We start from the raw sequence: 19,008 nt of genomic DNA on the forward strand, positions 1-19,008 counted from the left end.
TTTTTTCCAAATAGAGTCACATCCACAGAGTCCAGGAGTTATGACCTAGGTATCTTTTTAGGGGATTATTTTTCAGGACTTCCCATCCCACTGCTTGAATAATTTTCATGATGGAATGAGTGAAGGATGGCCCTGTGGACAAAGTGGAGATGATGGCCCCGCTGTGTAACAGTGAGGCGTGCTGAAATCATGGGCCGGACGAAGGGCATTTCCAAATGTTTTAGGGCAAATCAAGGCTCTCCCCAGAGCACAGGAGGGGAGGAGGCAACCCAAGAAGATGAATAGAAGTGTAATTAAATGTTTACTCACTCATGTTTTTCGAGCTCAGACTTAGAGGACCCATTCTAAAGATTGAAGGCAGGCATACAGCTCTGGGCAAGTGTTTTAGAGCATCCAGAACCTTTTAGCGAGAGTGCCAGAGAGACTGCAGCGCCAGAGTGAGCCAAGAATCTTCTAGAGATGAACTTCTGAGAAGCCACATTTGCAGCAGGAAGAGCAAGGAAGGGCAGGCCCACTCCCCTGGGTAGAAGGTGTTTTGTAAGTGAACCAAGAGGAAACAACTGTTCACTTGCTATTTTTGCTTCTGGCCTCACCATCAAAGCAGCTCAGACAGGAAAGGACAGATGGGGTGACAACATGCTGCTGGGCAAATCAGAGCCAGAGATAGGCGTGGTTAAGGGGTCCACTGGGAGGAACTCTGGCTTCTGAGGCTAGAAGACTTGGCAGACTTGACTATGGACCGGTGAGAAATACGATGGGGGTGCTGGAGAGGGGCCAGTGGAGTGAGGGTGAAGGAGGCTCCAGGCACCCAAGAGCAGATAGGGGTCCTCAGATCATGAAATTCTCCAGTCTGACCCGTATTGTAGAGAGTTCATTAACCATGGCCCAAAGGGTAATTTTGAGTCTAGGGAGACTTGTTGGGGATGGAGCTATTTGGTTGAAAAATCAATAATGCAATTTATCCAGTTCTGATACATAGAGTCAGCTAACCAGGCACCCCTCTGTCTGAATGTTTATTCTTCTGCTTTTTTCAAGGAGAATCAACAGTGTGCATCTCTTGAGTCCACTGGATTCAGTTCCTGGGAGTTCCCTCCTCCCTTCCCCTGCTCCATTCCCTAAACCAGTCTGGACATGGATTCTCTTGCTGACCCCCCCCAACCCATCATTTTTCCACTTGAATATGAATGAGGCAGATGAAGACATGGAGCCCATGAAAGGAAATCCTGACAGCTCTGGACCCGCCAAAGGCTGGCAGCGGAAATTATAAATGGGCAGAGACCACTGAAAGAAGAGGTAAGGCCAAGTTAACTGGGAGAAGGGGAGTAAAAGCGTGTAAAGCTTTACCAAGAAATATTTCTTGGGACTCCCCTGCTGGTCCAGGCATTAAGATTTCACCTTTCAGTGCATGGGGTGTGGGTTTGATCGCTGGTCAGAGAGCTAGGATCTCACATGCCTTGTGGCCAAAAATCAAAATGTGTCACAGCAATGAACATCCCTTGCATTGCACCTAGAGAGTAGCTCCCACTTGCTACAACTACAGAAAAGCCCATGGAGTGATGAAGACCAGTATAGTTTAAAAAAAAACAAACCCATAATAAGATACTACCTCACACCTGTCACACACCATTATCAAAAAGACAAGAAAAAAAAACACTGTTGATGAGGATGTGGCGGAAAGGGAACCCTTGTGTACTGTTGATGGGAATGTAAGTTGGTATAGGCACTATGGAAAACAGTCTGGAGTTTTTTCAAAAAATTACAAATAGAACTACCATACAATACAGGAATTTCACTTCTGGATATATTTCCAAAGAAAAGAAAAAGGCTAATTTGAAAAGATATACAGGCCTCTATGTTCACCACAGCATTATTTGTAGTCAAGATATGGAAACAATCAATAGATGAATGGATAAAGATGGTGTGGTAAATATGCAATGGAATATCACTTATCCATGAAAAAATGAAATCTTACCGTTTTTGACAACATGGATGGAACTAGAGGTTATTAGGCTAAGTGATTTAAGGGATTTGATTAGGGTCATACCTGAATGGTCTACTGGTTTTCCCTACTTTCTTCAATTTGAGTCTGAATTTGACAATAAGGAATTCATGATCTGAGCCACAGTCTGCTTCCAGTCTTTTTTTGCTGACTGTATAGAGCTTTTCCATCTTTGGCTACAAACAATATAATCAATCTGAATTCAGTGTTAACCATCTGGTGATGTCCACGTGTAGAGTCTTCTCTTGTATTGTTGGAAGAGGGTGTTTGCTATGACCAGTGTGTTGTCTTGGCAAAACTCTATTAGCCTTTGCCTGCTTCATTCTATACTCCAAGGCCAAATTTGCCTGTTATGCCAGGTGTTTCTTGACTTCCTACTTTTGCATTCCAGTCCCCTATAACGAAAAGGACATCTTTTTGGGTTTTAGTTCTAAAAGGTCTTGTAGGTCTTCATAGCACCATTCAACTTCAGCTTCTTCAGCGTTACTGGTTGGGGTATAGGCTTGGATTACCATGATATTGAATGATTTGCTTTGGAAACGAACAGAGATCATTCTTTGTTTTTGAGATTGCATCCAAGTACTGCATTTCGGACTCTTTTGTTGACCACGATGGCTACTCCATTTCTTCTGAGGGATTCCTGCCCACAGTAGTAGATATAATGGTCATCTGAGTTAAATTCACCCATTCCAATACATTTTAAGGGACTAGATCTGATAGACAGAGTGCCTGATGAACTATGGACAGAGGTTCACGACATTGTACAGGAGACAGGGATCAAGACCATCCCCATAGAAAAGAAATGCAAAAAGGCAAAATGGTTGTCTGAGGACACCTTACAAATAGCTGTGAAGAAAAGAGAAGCAAAAAGCAAAGGAGAAAAGGAAAGATATTCTCATTTGAATGCAGAGTTCCAAAGAATAGCAAGGAGAGAGAAGAAAGCCTTCCTCAGTGATCAATGCAAAGAAATAGAGGAAAACAACAGAATGGAAAAGACTAGAGATCTCTTCAACAAAATCAGGGATACCAAGGGAACATTTCATGCAAAGATGGGCACAATAAAGGACAGAAATGGTATGGACCTAACAGAAGCAGAAGATATGAAGAAGAGGTGGCAAAAATACACAGAAGAACTGTACAAAAAAGATCTTCAAGACCCAGATAATCATGATGGTGTGATCACTCACCTAGAGCCAGATATCCTGGAATGTGAAGTCAAGTGGGCCTTAGAAAGCATCATTACGAACAAAGCTAGTGGAGGTGATGGAATTCCAGTTGAGCTATTTCAAATCCTGAAAGATGATGCATGAAAGTGCTGCACTCAATATACCAGCAAATTTGGAAAAGTCAGCAGTGGCCACAGGACTGGAAAAGGTCAGTTTTCATTCCAATCCCAAAGAAAGGCAATGCCAAAGAATGCTCAAACTACCACACAATTGCACTCATCTCACACACTAGTAAAGTAATGCTCAAAATTCTCCAAGCCAGGCTTCAGCAATACATGAACTGTGAACTTCCAGATGTTCAAGCTGGTTTTAGAAAAGGCAGAGGAGCCAGAGATCAAATTGCCAACATCCACTGGATCATTGAAAAAGCAAAAGAGTTCCAGAAAAACATCTATTTCTGCTTTATTGCCTATGCCAAAGCCTTTGACTGTGTGGATCACAATAAACTGTGGAAAATTCTTCAAGAGATGGGAATACCAGACCACCTGCCTTGCCTCTTGAGAAATCTATATGCAGGTCAGGAAGCAACAGTTAGAACGGGACATGGGCCAACAGACTGGTTCCAAATAGGAAAAGGAGTATATAGGAAAAGGCTGTATATTGTCACCCTGCTTATTTAACTTATATGCAGAGTACATCATGAGAAACGCTGGGTGGAGGAAGCACAAGCTGGAATCAAGATTGCCAGGAGAGACATCAATAACCTCAGATATGCAGATGACACCACCCTTTTGGCAGAAAGTGAAGAAGAAGTAAAGAGCCCCTTGATGAAAGTGAAAGAGGAGAGTGAAAAAGTTGGCTTAAAGCTCAACATTCAGAAAACTAAGATCATGGCATCTGGTCCCATCACTTCATGGGAAATAGATGGGGAGACAGTGGAAACAGTGTCAGGCTTTATTTTTTTGGGCTCCAAAATCATTGCAGATGGTGATTGCAGTCATGAAATTAAAAGACGCTTACTCCTTGGAAGGAAAGTTATGACCAACCTGAGTAGCATGTTAAAAAAACAGAGACATTACTTTGCAAACAAATGTCCATCTAGTCAAGATTATGGTTTTTCCAGTGGTCACATATGGATATGAGAGTTGGATGGTGAAGAAAGCTGAGCACTGAAGAATTGTTGCTTTTGAACTGTGGTGTTGGAGAAAACTCTTGAGAGTCCTTGGACTGAAAGGAGATCCAACCAGTCCATCCTAAAGGATATCAGTCCTGGATGTTCATTGGAAGGACTGATACTGAAGCTGAAACCTCAATACTTTGGCCACCTCATGCAAAGAGTTGACTCATTGGAGAAGACCCTGATGCTGGAAGGGATTGGGGGCAGGAGGAGAAGGGGATGACAGAGGATGAGATGGTTGGATGGCATCACTCACTCGATGGACATGAGTTTGGGTAAACTCCGGGAGTTGGTGATGGACAGGGAGGCCTGGTGTGCTGCGATTCATGGGGTCACAGAGTTGGACATGACTGAGTGACTGAAGTGAACTGAAGGCTAAGTGAAATGAGTTAGACAAAGATAGACAAATATTGTACGACGTAGAATCTAAAAAACTTAACAAAAGAACAAACATAATAAAGACAGGAAGAGGAACACGCTCACAGATGCAGAGAACAAAGAGATGGTTTGCAGAAGGGAGGGGCTGTGGGGATGAATAAAATACATAGGAGTAATTGAGAGATAAAATTTCCAGTTACAAAATAAATGAGTCTTGGGGATGAAATGCACAGCATGGGAAATACAGTCAATAATATTGTAATAACTTTGCATGGTCGTGGTAACTAGATCTATCATGGTGATCACTTTGCAATGTATCAAAGTATTGAATCACTATTTTGTACACCTGGAACTAACATAGCATGGCAGGTCATACTTCAGTTTTTTAAATTAATATTTTCCCCTTCTTGTTCTAGCCTTCTAGAAATACTATGTAGAACTCCTGGCTAAGAAATACGACCTTAAGGAACGACAACAGACTGCATTTGCCAAACAAAACAAGTGGGCGACACACAGATGGTTTCTATTTTCTGTAACCAGTGGAAGCTTTTGTGGCTGATCACAATGCCAGGCGGCTCCAGGAAGCTGTACAAAGAAGTGATGCTAGTGGTATCGGTACAAAGAACACAGGAAACTCTCAGGCAACCTTTAAGTCATGTAAGTGGCCCTCCTCGGCACTGCCCTGGCATCCTGTGTGTACTACAAATTCAGCACTTAACAACAAATAAGTAACAGCTTTACCGAGATATAATTCAGATACCATACAATTCACCCATCTAAAATGTAGGATTCAAAAGTTTTTGTATATTCACAAATATATGATGGCCATCATCACTATCCTATTGCAGGACATTTTTATCACCCCAAAAGAGGTCCCCTATCCTTGAGTAGCCACTCCCCATTCTTCTCCTCTTCCCCCCACCCCGCAACCCCAGCACTTTAGGTAACTTCCACTTTCTGTGTCAATGGATTTGCCTATTCTGGACAATTCATGGAAGTGGAAAGATATAAAATCTTTGTGACCCTTTATGACTGGCTTCTTTCACTTAGCATGTTTTCAAGGTTTATGTGGCATGTAGGTCAAGCGGCATGTAGGGATGCTTCATTTCGTTGCTGCATGCTGTTCCACCGTGTGGCTTTACCACACCGTGTGTCCAGTCATCATCTCAAGGACAAGTGGGCTGTTTCCACTTTTTGACTAGTATGAATAATACTGCTATGCATATTTGTGGAGAGCAGGTTTTTGTGTAGATCTGTAGTTTCAGTTCCCTTGGTAGTATAACCAGGACTGGAATTGTTAGGTCATATGTGTATTTGATGAACTGCCTGACTTTTCACAGCATTGGTTTTTCACAGTGTTCGTTATCAGAGTGGTGGGACCAGATCCTTGTCTTCCCTAGCACTTAGGATGACAAAGGGGCTACTAGACACTTGCTGAGATTTCTGCTGATTTAAAGTCCTCTAATCTTCAGGGCCCATCAGTCCACTAAAGACCTTTACAGAGAAATATTTCTCTCTTTTTAAAGACTTTTATTTTTTGATGTGGACCATTTGTAAAATCTTTATTGAATTTGTTACAATGTTGGGTTTGTTTTCTGAATTTCTCTTTCTGATAGTTTGTTGTTAGTGTATAGAAATACAATAGATTTCTGTGTATTGATTTTGCATCATTTTACTGAATTCACTGATGAAGTCTAATAGTTTTTTTGGTGCCGGCCTGAGGATTTTCTTTGTATGATATCATGTTGTCTGCAAACAGCCACAGTTTTACTCCTTCCTCTCCAACTGGATTCCTTCTATTTTTTTCCCTTATCTGATTGCTGAGGCTAGGAATTTCATGTTGAATGAAAGTGGTGAGAGTCAGCATACTTTTCTTGTTCCTGATCATAGAGGAAATGATTTTAGCTTTTCACCATTAAATATGAAGTAGCTATGGGTTTACCATGTATGACCTTTATAACATTGAAGCATATTCCCTCTATAGCCACCCTGGTGGCTCAGCAGTAAGAATCCGCCTGCCAATGCAGGAGATGCAGGTTCGATCCCTGGGTCAGGAAGATCCCCTGGAGAAGGAAACGGCAACCCACTCCAGTATTCTTGCCCGGGAATTCCCATGGACAGAAGAGCCTGGCGGGCTATATTTCATAGGTTCGCAAAAGAGTCAGATGCAACTTAGTGGCTACACAACAACAGTATTCTTTCTATACTCACTCTGTTGACAATTTTTTATCATGAGTGGATGTTGAATTTTGTGAAAAGCTTTTTCTGCATCTATTGAAATGATATGATTATTATTCTTCAATTTGCTAATGTAGTGTATCATATTGATTGATTTGCAGATATTGAACCATCTCTCCATCCCTGGCATAAACCCCACTTGGTCTTGGTGTAGAATCCTTTTAATATGTTGCTGAATTCAGCTTGCTAATATTTTGTTGAGGATTTTTGCATTTATGTTCATCATGGACATTGACCTGTAATTTTTGTGTGTGTAGTGTCTTTGTCTGGTTTTGGTATCTATATGATGCTGGCCTCGGAGAATGAGTTTGGAAGTGTTCCTTCCTCTTCAATTTTATGGACTATTTTGAGAAGGCTAGGCATTAACAACTTCTTTAAATGTTTGATAGAATTTACCTGTGAAGCCACCTGGTCCTGGACTTTTGTTTGTTGGAAGTTTATTGATTAGTGACTCAGTTTCATTACTGTAATCAGTTGGCTCATATTTTCCATTTCTTACTGATTCAGTCTTGGGACATGGTACATTTATAGGAATTTATGTATTCCTTCTAGGTTGTCCATTTTACTGGCATAAAATTGTCTGTAGCAATCTCTTAGGATGCCTTGTATTTCTGTGGTGTTGGTCGTAACTTCTCTTCTTTCATGCCTGGGTTTACTGATTTTTGCCCTATTTTTCTTGATGAGTCTGCCTAAAAGTTGATCAATTTTATCTTAAAGAAAAACTTTTAAAATGTATCTGCTAGGATCTTTTTTATTTCTTTCCTCCTACTAAGGTTTCTTTGTTCTTTTTCTAGTTCCCTTAAGTATAACTTTAAGCTGTTTATTTGAGATTTTTCTTGTTTCTTGAGGTAGGATTTAGTGCTGTAAACTTCCCTCTTAGAATGGCTTTTGTAGGGTCCCACAGATTTTTGGTCACTGGGTCTCCCTTTTCCTTTGTCTCCAAGTACCTTTTTTAAAAATTGGGATATAGTTGCTTTACAATATTGTGTTAGTTTCTGCTGGACAGTGAAATGGACCAGCTATATGCATATATATACCCCCTCCCTCTTGGACCTTCCGCCCACCTCCCTGCCATCCCACCCGTCTAGGTCGTCACAGAGCGCTGAGCTGTGTTCCCTGAGCTACACAGCAGGTGGCCACTATCTGTCTTGCACAGGGCAGTGTACATACATCAATCCTAATCTCCCAATTCATCAACTCCCAGCCCGTGTCCACCCATCCATTCTCTACGTCCGCGTCTCTATTCCTGCCCTGCAAATAGGTTCATCTATACCATTTTTCTAGATTCTACATATATATGTTAATACACAAATTTGTTATTCTCTTTCTGATATACTTCACTCTGTATGACAGGCCCTAGATCCATCCATGTCTCTACAAATGACCTGATAGCTTTCCTTTTTCCATTCTATGTATGTACTGCATCTTCTTTACCCATTCATCTGTTGATGGACACTTAGGTTACTTCTGTGTCCTGGCTATTGTAAATAATGCTGCAATGAACATTGAGGTGTGTGTGTGTGTTTGAATTATGGTTTTCTCAGGGTATACGCCCAGTGGTGGGATTTCTGGGTCATAGGTTGTTGTCATTGATAGTTGCTCTGTAAATAGTTGTAATTTGGGTGTGTCCATGGGAGGAGGTGAGCTCAGGGTCTTCTTACTTTACTATCTTCTCTCTCCTTTGAAACAGAACTTAAAAAAAACTTGTTTTTTTTTTTTTAAATCCTTAAGTTTCTTCCACGGTACTTGGTCCATCCTTATTACATTTTTCCATTTCTTTCTTCTAAAGAGTTAAATTTTAAAAGCTCACTTGGTGAAAACATTCCATTATTTGTCCTTGTGCTTCAAAGATGGCTTTTGACATTAAAACAAAGCTTGCCACTAAGGGTTTGATTTCTAACCCACTCTTCTGCTGCTAACTAAAATAAGGGCTAATCTTATTTTGGCATAAGAAGCAAAAATTGACAAGAAGATTTGGCAACAAGAAGTAAAAATATTAAAAATGGGGAATAGAACTGAGATACTGTAAAATTGTGACTTCTGATGTGCAGTTGAAGGTGAAAAATAACTTCAACTCAATTTAAAAGTAGACAGAAGAGAATATAACCTTTTTCTTTACCTGGGAGATTTTCACTGATTTTATTTTTCTCTTGCCTATGTTTTGGTGTTTTGTTAACTTACTTAAACAGAATTCGCTCTATTTAATCTGCATGTGCTAATGAGTTTCTATTTGGTCTGCAGTGTAGTTGCCAGGTGCTCCAGAAGGCTTCAGTTTACATTTTTATTATCTATTATTTCAACAGACACTTCTTGGTACTAGGTCTGTGTCAGGCGCCAGCAAAGAGAAAGGGGTAGCAGCAGGGAAATTACTTCCCAGATGACCAGTGGTGAGAAGCTCAGAAACCTGATCAGTGCCGGGAGGAAAAATTTTTGGCCATGAACATATTTCCCCAAGATGTTCATAACTCCAAATAACTTCTGATCTTCTTGTAAAAGCAGAAGGTAATGAGTGGACCTTTTGTTGTTGTCTAGTCACTAAGTTGTGTCTGACTTTTTAGTGACCCCATGAACTGTAGCTTGCCAAGCTCCTCTGTCCATGGGATTTTCGGGGCAAGAATACCAGAGTGGGTTGCTGTTTCCTTCTCCAGGGGATCTTTCTGATCCAAGGATCTAACCTGCATCTCCTGCACTGGTAGGTAGAATTTTTACTGCTGAGCCACCTGGGACCCTTTAGCTGGGTATTAAAGCCGAGAGAACAGGAAAACAGACAGGAGTGCAGGGTAACATTTACTTACCAGCTCTCGCACCTTCTCTGGTAGAGCAGCGATCTGCACCTTGGTTGCACACTCCCTGGAAAAAACCTGGGAAAGCTTTAAAACCCAGGACACCTGAATCCCACCCTAGAGTGTTCTAATTTAGTGGTCAGAGCAAGGCCTGGCGTTGGCACTTCTAAAGCTTGCCACATGACTGCTATGGCAGCCATGGCTGAGAACCACAATGGTGAGGAGGAACAGGGTGAACAAGAGGCTGATCTGGTCTTGGAGAGCAGGATTGGAAGTGCCTGTAAGGAAGCACAGTGAACTCTTCTCTTCTTCCAGAAGAAGCTGGCAAGGGGAAGCCTGAGGTCAGGGGTGATGGGAAGTTGGCTCAAGCTGGCTTCCCTCAGGGGGTCTTTCAAACAAACCTGACATATATTTCTGCTATGGTGTCTTCATGGGGGCCCACAAGATGACCTGATGAATCCCTTTCTGATCTCAGAATTCTTGTGAGGTTCTCCCCTCCTTCTTCACTTCCTAGCTGCAAAGCTTGCAGCCTCAGCAGTTAGATTGCCCACATCCTTCTCAAGAGAACTGGGCTCCAGACACTTGGCAAGGCCACAGAAACCACCTTCAGCCCTGGCAGGGCCTGGGCCACAGCCCTCACTACACGTGTGGATTGAACTCTCAGTGCAGCCCCCGCAGCCTGCCTCGGGCTTTCCTTCAGAGGGTCCTGTGGAGGGTTCAGTCTCAAAGAATAAGTAAGATAATCAATGTAAATATTTATCACAAAGCCTGGCTGCTACTCGCTTGATGTCAGTAGAGACAACCAGAAGTGTTCCCAGACATTGTCAAATGTCCTGTGGGAGACAAATCTGTGCCCTCCTATGAGGGAAATTAAAATAGAGGAAGTCTTGCAAGGTGGGGCTGGGAGTGCCTGTAAGGAAGTGCAGTGAGAAGCAGAAACAGGAGAGCAGGCCTCTGACCTTGCTTCTGACCTTCCTGGACACTGTCCGGATTCCATGCCTGCCCGCAAGCACAGCTAGTCAGGCAGCACTTTAGATAAGAAAGGAAGTAGGACTTGGAATTCTTGAACCCATGGAGGTTTGGCCAGTCATGCCTGGGGTTTAAAGAAATCCTGTGACTCACAAGATAAAACAAACAGCATTGTAAAAATGTTAAAGTCAATATTAATTGAACCTTGAAATGTTTCATCTTCAGTTGTTCTCCTCCCTGTGTTTTAGTTTAAACCCAAGATAAATTATATGGAAAATAGTTGTTTAAATTTACTCATATATCTAGCAGTTTCTTTCCTGTATTTCTTTCTTTCTTTTTTTCCTTTCCTATATTTCTTCTTACATATCATAACTTCCATCTGGGAATGGTTTCTTTCTGCCTAAAATATATCCCAGAGATCTTTCTCTAAAAAGGTCTTTTGATGTCAAATGTTTTTGTTTGTCTGATTCTATCTCTTTTACTGAAAGATTGAAGTCGATATCAGTTTGTGACCTGGGATTATGAGTGGGAACCCCTGAAACTGCAATTTGCTGTCTCATCCACAGAGTGGATGCACTGCTGGGACCTTTTCCTGGTTGGGATTCTAGATTGCTGTTGACCAGGGACTTCCCAGTACTGTTTTTAAGTCTGGATGTGCTGCTGCTGCTGCTAAGTCACTTAATTCGTGTCCGACTCCATGTGATCCCAAAGACGGCAACCCACCAGGCTCCCCTGTCCCTGGGATTCTCCAGGCAAGAACACTGGAGTGGGCAAGTCTGGATGTAGGTCAGCCCAATTTGGTGATGTGTATGCTATGACTCTCTCCTATTGCTTCCATTTCTCTTCTTTTAATGACTGTATGTTGAAGTTAAGTCAAATAATCTTCTATAGAAAATTGAAATTGTTTGTGTGTTACAAGTGGTTTCTTTTGTTAACAAATTCTTTGAACATAAAACAAAAGTAAACCTTTTGGTAAAACACCTCCCCAATTAAGAACCACTTCTCTAGAATTGAGGTGACTCTAGAAATTTTATGATAGTTAACTTACCCATATCTCAGATTCATCTTATTCTCCTCTGAAAAAAAAACAGGATCTTAAAACATTTCATCTTCAGCTGTTTTCCTCCCTGTATTTTATTTTAAACCCAGGATATATTGCTATTGTTTTATACAGAAAACAGTTGTTTAGATTTGCTCATGTATTTACCAGTTTCTTTCCTGTATTTCTTCTTATGTATCATAATTTCCATCTGGGAATGGTTTCCTTCTGTCTGAAATATATCCCTTGGATCTTTATTTGATCTTTTAATGTCAAATATCATTGACTTTTGTTTGTCTGAGTCTTTATTTTATCCCTTTTCCTGAAAGATATTTTTGCAGTCTTATAATTAAAAGTTGACAAAAATGTTAGTGCACTTGAAAGGTATACTATCACTTTTTGGCTTCTTTACTGCTGAGATCATCATCCATAATTTAACTATCTTTTCTTTGAAGATAATATACTGTCTCTGTTTTTGAGGCCCTGCAGTTTCACCTTGAATTAAATTTGCCCATTCTCATTCATTTTAGTTCACTGATTCCTAAGATGTCGATGCTCAATCTTGCCATCTCCTGCTTGACAGTCTCCAATTTACTTTGATTCATGGACCTAACATTCCAGGTTCCTATGCCATATTGTTCTTCATAGCATCGGACTTTACTTTCACCACCAAACACATCCGTGACTGAGTGGATTTCACTTCTGTTTTGGCCCAGTTGCTTCATTCTTTCTGGAACTATTAGTAATTGCCCTTTGCTCTTCCCTAGGATCATGTTGGAAACCTTCCAACAGAAGGGACTTATCTTCCGGTGTCATATCTTTTTACCTTTTCATACTGTTCACGGTGTTCTTGTGGGAGGAATACTGGAGTGGGCTGCCATTTCCTCCTCCAGTGGACCACGTTTTGTCAGAACTCTTCACTGGGACCCACCCATCTTCAGTGGGCCTGCACTGCGTAGCTCATAGCCTCATTGAGTTATGCAAGCCCCTTTGCCACGACAAGATGATGACTGCAGCCATGAAATTAAGAGACACTTGCTCCTCGGAAGGAAAGCCATGACAAGTCTGTGAAAGTCTCTCAGTCATGTCTGACTCTTTGCGACTCCATGGACTATATAGTCCATGGAATCCTCCAGGCCAGAATAATGGAATGGGTAGCTGTTCCTTTCTTCAGGGGATCTTCCCAACCCAGGGATCGAACCCAGTCTCCTGCATTGCAGGTGGATTCTTTACCAGCTGAGCCACCAGGGAAGCCAAAGCGTGTGTGTTAGTCACTCAGTTGTATCTGACTCTTTGGGACCCTATGGACTGTAGCCCACCAGGTTCCTCTATCCATGGGATTCTCCAGGCAAGAATACTGGAGTGGGTTGCTGTTCCCTTCTCCAGGGGATCTTCCTGACCCAGGGATCTAACCTGGGTCTTCAGCATTGCAGGCAGATTCTTTACCATCTGAGCCACCGAGGCAGCATATTAAAAAGCATCACTTTGCTGACAAAGGTCCGGATAGTGAAAGCTATGGTTTTTCCAGTAGTCATGTTCGGATATGAGAGTTGGACCATAAAGAAAGCTGAGTGCTAAAGAACTGATGCTTTTGAATTGTAGTACTGGAGAAGATTTTTGAGAGTTCCTTGGGCTGCAAGGAGATCAAGCCAGTCAATCCTCAAGAAAATCAATCCTGAATATTTATTGGAAGGAATGATATTGAAGGTGAAGCTCCAATACTTTGATCATGTGATGCAAAGAGTCAATCGTTGGAAAAGACCTTGATGCAGGGAAAGACTGACGGCAAAAGGAGAAGAAGGCGGCAGAGGATGAGATGGTTAGATAGCATTAACAACTCAATGAACATGAATTTGAACAAACTCTGGGAGATAGTAGAGGACAGAGGAGCCTGGCATGCTGCAGTCCCTGGGTTGCAAAGAGTCAGACATGACTTAGTAACTGAACAACAGCAAGATTTGTCCTGATGTGATTTCTTCTTTGTCCAGCTAGGGATTTGTTGTCCTGAGCTTGTAGACTGGTGTCTTTCATCAGTCATTATCTTTTCATATATTCAAATACTGCTTTTCCCTCATCCTTTCTCACCTCTCCGCCTGAGACTGTGATTCAGTTCAGTCAGTTCAGTCACTCAGTCATGTCCGACTCTTTGTGACCATGGACTGCAGCATGCCAGGCTTCCCCGTCCATCACCAACTCCTGGAGTCCACCCAAACTCATGTCCTTTGAGTCAGTGATGCCATCCAACCATCTCATCCTCTGAGGTCCCCTTCTCCTCCCACTTTCAATCTTTCCCAGCATCAGGGTCTTTTCAAATGAGTCAGCTCTTCATATCAGGTGGCCAAAGTGTTGGAGTTTCAGCTTCAACATCAGTCCTTCCAATGAATATTCAGGACTGATTTCCTTTAGGATGGACCGGTTGGATCTCGTTGCAGTCCAAGGGACTCTCAAGAGTCTTCTCCAACACCACAGTTCAAAAGCATCAATTCTTCGGCGCTCAGCTTTCTTTATAATCCAACTCTCACATCCATCCATGACTACTGGAAAAACCGTAGCCTTGACTAGACGGACCTTTGTTGGAAAGTAATGTCTCTGTTTTTTAATATGCCGTCTAGGTTGGTCATAACTTTTCTTCCAAGGAGTGTCTTTTTATTTCATGGCTCCAGTCACCATCTGCAGTGATTTTGGAGTCCAAAAAAATAAAGAGACTGTGATTAGACATGTAATAGATCATCTCATTCTATTCTGTGCATGCGTGCTAAGTTGTTTCAGCTGTGTCCGACTCTTTGCAACCTTATGGACGGTAGCCTATCAGGCTCCTCTGTCCATGGGATTCTCCAGGCAAGAATACTGGGGTGGGTTGCCATGCCCTTCTCTAGGGTATCTTCCCACTCAGGGATTGAACCTGTGTCTCCTATGTCTCCTGCATTGGCAGGCAGGTTCTTTACCACTAGCACCACCTAGGAAGTCCTTCTCATATTTCTCATCCTTATGTTAATACATTCTTGATAATCACTTCAGATCTACGCTCCTGGTGGTGGTTAATTTTATTTGTCAACTTGACAAGACCATAGTACTCAAATATCTGATCAAATACCAGTCTGAATGTTGCTGTGAAGATGTTATTTTTAACATGAGATTGGCATTTAAGTTAGAAGGCTTTGAGTAAAGCGGGTTACCCCTTTATCATGTGAGTGGATCTCTTCCAATCACTTGAAGGCCTTGAGAGAAAAAAAAGGCTGAGGTTCCCAGAGGAAGGAATAATTATGCCTTCATATTGCCTTTGGACCCAACTGAAATATCAACCCTTCCCTGGGTCTCTGGCTGTCAGTCTGCTCGACATATTTTAGACTTGCCAGCCTCCACAATTCCATGAGTCAATTCCCTAACAGAAATATCTCGCTTCTCATTGGCTCTGTCTGAATCCTGACTCACATGCTCCCCTTTCTGCCCAATTTACTTCCTTCATTTCAGTTTTCCTAATTTGCTGTTAAGCCCATTCTCTGACTTTTAAATGTCAGTTACTGTTGACCCTTGAACAATGTGGCAATTAGGGGCACTGACCTCCTGCACTGTCAAAAATTCACATATAACTTTACAGTTTGCTCTCAAAGCTGTGGTTCCACAACCACTAATTATATAACATTATGGTATGTATTTAATGAAAAAAAAATCTGTGTATAAGTGGAACTGCACAACTCAAATCTGCCTTGCTCAAGCAGCTGTATCATAGTTTTCATTTTCAGAGGTCTATTTAGCACCTCTTCTACCATGTCCCCACCCCGGCACCAAATCCATTTGAATCTTAGTCTACAGCAGATTTCACTTATTGCTTCCAATTATTCTATCTCTTCCTTGTGAGGGAATCACACAGTCCCGACTGTTCCTACCTGACTTGCAGCTCTTCCCAGGGAAGGAGCACATGTGCCCATTCTACTAACACTGGACTTGGCCAAGCTTTTGGCCATAGGAAGTGGAGAGCAGTGACATGCTCCATGTTCAGCAGAAGCTCTGAGGACAATTGTGGTCTGGTAGTTCTCTCCCCATTTGGCAGGTCCTTCAGCCTAGATTCTAGAATAAAGACATCACTGAGAAAAGAACAGACCCTCGGTTGATTGCCAGCCACATACAAAATGAGCAAAAAAGAAGTCTTTGTTCTCCAAGCCACTGAGATTTGGGTTCCTGTGACTCACTCAGCCTCTTGTGCCATCCTGATGCCATCAACGGTTTCTTAGATTTACTTGACTGCACTCTGCGTGCTCTGTTTCCTTGGACTGTTTATGTCCATCTGAGGTCTTGGTGGGTCAGGCCCAGCTGCCTGCTGTTTCTGCTGGCTTTTCCTTGCGACGTTTTCCTTTGGGGTTTTGTGATTTCTAACAGTTAACCTCAAGTTTTATTTTGACCACCCAGGAAGAGGGATCGGGGGCTGCAAATCTAGTTTTGAGATTATAACTTCTCAGGAAAGATACTGCTTTGCCTCTCCAATCAGAAACAAAACTGAAACCAAAAAGGTTCACTTGCAGTCCCTGGGGCGGGAGTGTAGTAGGCTGAATAATGACACTCAAAAGTCCTAGTCTCTGGCATCTGTGAATGGGACCTATTTGGAAAAAGAGTCTTTGCAGATTTGATTAAATTAAGGATCTTGAGCTGGGTAAGTTATCTGGATTATTACCTTTTCAGTTTAGTTCAGTCACTCAGTCGTGTCCGACTCTCTGCGAACCCATGGACTGCAGCACGCCAGGCCTCCCTGTCCATCACCAACTCCTGGAGTTTACCCAAACTCATGTCCATCGAGTTGGTGATGCCTGGGTGGGCCTTAAAATGCAACCACAGGTGTCTCTATAAAAAAGAGACAGGCAGAGGGAGACAACCAAACAGAGGAAGAGAAAGTGATCTGAATGCAGGCAGAGATAGGAGTGATGCTGATGCAAGCCAAAGACTGCTGGCATTTGGAAAAGGCAGGAGCAGACTGTCCCCTAGAACCTCTGAAGACTTTTCTGGCACCTTGAATTCAGCCTAGTGATAACTGATTTTGAACTTCTGAAGTCAAGAGCTGTGAGAGAGTAAGTTTCTGTGGCTTTAAGTCACAAACTTGTGACACTTTCTTATGGCAGGACACTGATACGGGGGTGGGGTGGGATTCATTTATTCCTAGTTCACCCTTACACAGGGGAGGCGACGCTCTTTGGGATTTCAGACTTAAGGGTAGGTGTCCTTTCCACGCCACCTTGGATGAGCCCCGAGTCTTGTCTTCCGTTCCCTGAGTCCTTGCAAGGGGCTGAAATCCTACAAGGTTTGTCAAATGCCCTCCAGGGTGAAAGGTGGCATATTCTTTCCTTCCTCACTAGGGATCATTTGAAATTTTGTTTTTTAAACGTAACATCCAGCATTTTACTTGACTTTGTCTGAGGGTCAGGGATGTTGTCATACTATGGGACAGGGAAGCCTAGATGAGGTTCCCTAAGATTGCTGACATCTTGGGGGCCAAATGACAAACGTGTCCCCCTCCTATTCATCGTGCAGAGACACGAGCAGTATTTTCTCATGAAAGCGGCGGCCGAGAGCCACCCGGAGTCATAAGGAGGGTGGTGAATCCGGGGGTGACTTGGGCAAACATCCATCATCAGTGGTGGGAGACAGGGGTGTGTGTAGGGGGAGGTGTGCAAACAGTGCATCCCCCAGTGTGGCTAGAGACCCTGGTCCCTGAGATGTCTCTGATTCCACCCCCACAACACTGTACTGGGGCAGGGCAGACAGTAGCTCAGGGGTCAGCTCCTGGCCCGGGAGGGCCTGTGCCCTTCTCTGCCCTCATCTTAGTGCACTGTGGTAGGAGGAGACGCGGGAGACGCAGGTTTGATTCCTGGGTCAGGAAGATCCCTTGGAGGAGGAAACGGCAACCCACTCCAGTGTTCTTGCCTGGAGAATCCCATGGAAAGGGGAGCCTGGCAGGCTATAGTCCATGGGGTCACAAAGAGTCGACAGAACTGAGCAGCTGAGCACGCACGCACGGGCTTTGAATTCCCCCATTCTTGGTAGGAGGCTGTTACCCTTGCAGTCTGCAGCTAGTCAGTCTCAGGCTTCAGCTGGTCCCCTTGAAGCCCCTCAGGACCTCCCAGCCCTAAAGGATGAGTGCCGCTGTCAGGCCCTCTGCTGGGAAACCACACAGAGATGGCTCACTCCTGTTGTACCCCTAAGCCCACCTGGGTGGGCTTCTAGGACTGGAGAATCCATATCCACTCTGTTTTGCTTTGGGAAGCCTGCTCAGGGTTTGAGCTGCAACCATTAGAAACCGACCAGCTAAAACGAGTGTCTCAGCCTGATTTGGGGGAGCTCACAGAATCTCAGGAAGGATTGGAGGAACAGCCTTGGGAGGTGAAGACAGGAACAATGTCCAAACCAAACCTAGAAGAGAATCTGCCTGTAGTGTCAGAGACCTGGGTTCAATCCCTGGGTCAGGAAGATCCCCTGGGAAAGGGAATGGCAACCTGCTCTAGTGTTCTTGCCTGGAGAATTCCATGGACAGAGGAGCCTGGTGGCCTACACAGTCCATAGGGTCACACAGAGTTGGACACGACTGATCGACTAACCCTCTCACACTCACTGCTGGTGCCGAGTCTCCCAGGCAACTGGATGCTTCTACTGGAACCCTGGCCTCTACTGCTGCCCTGCACGCCCCTCCCTGTCCCCCAACTCAAAGCCCGGCAGCAAGGGGGCTGCAAAGGAGCAGGTGGCATTTTGAGCCCCTAAAAAGGGAGAAGGGTTCACACTTTCCAAGATGGAGACTCTTCAGACACGTGAAGGGCTTTAGGCAAGGATTGGATGAATAATGGGCAATAAAGTAATATTCCTTTCCTTCTCTCCCAAGTCAGACGCATTCATGTACACGCATTCCTGTCATGCCTCCTTCGGCGATGACAAGCTGAACTGGGGAAGGGAACTGACTTCTCCCCTGTTGTCAGACTACCTCCAAGCCAGAATCAGGGGCTGAGAACCCAGGACGTGGTGACCTCTCCCTCAGAACGTCACTGAACGTAATTTAAAAATACCGAACAGGTCAACAAACTTTTGATCTTGTCCCCCCATGTTGTTTCCATTAAAAACAGTGTCAAATTATTTTAAAAAGTGGGTTTTTAAAAAAAATTTTTCTATTTTGGGGAACTTCGATGAATCTACTTTATTGAGCAACCTGGCCCAGAGGAAGGGATATTTGTTGCTGACCTAGGTTTGTGAAGTCTGTCACACCCATGAGATGATGCAGTTGC

General features: G+C 43.3%; 1 long non-coding RNA gene across 1 annotated transcript; it reads left to right on the plus strand.

Annotated features, from left to right (window-relative positions):
* Positions 1–518: 518 nt before the first annotated feature.
* LOC133050009 (uncharacterized) lies at positions 519–6,718 on the plus strand. Its single transcript, XR_009691512.1, has 3 exons — positions 519–742; positions 1,036–1,293; positions 5,137–6,718. It is a non-coding gene; the product is annotated as an uncharacterized LOC133050009 (long non-coding RNA).
* The last annotated feature ends 12,290 nt before the right edge of the window (positions 6,719–19,008 follow it).

Source organism: Dama dama, chromosome 31 (assembly GCF_033118175.1).
Source record: "Dama dama isolate Ldn47 chromosome 31, ASM3311817v1, whole genome shotgun sequence".
Lineage (NCBI taxonomy): Eukaryota > Metazoa > Chordata > Mammalia > Artiodactyla > Cervidae > Dama > Dama dama.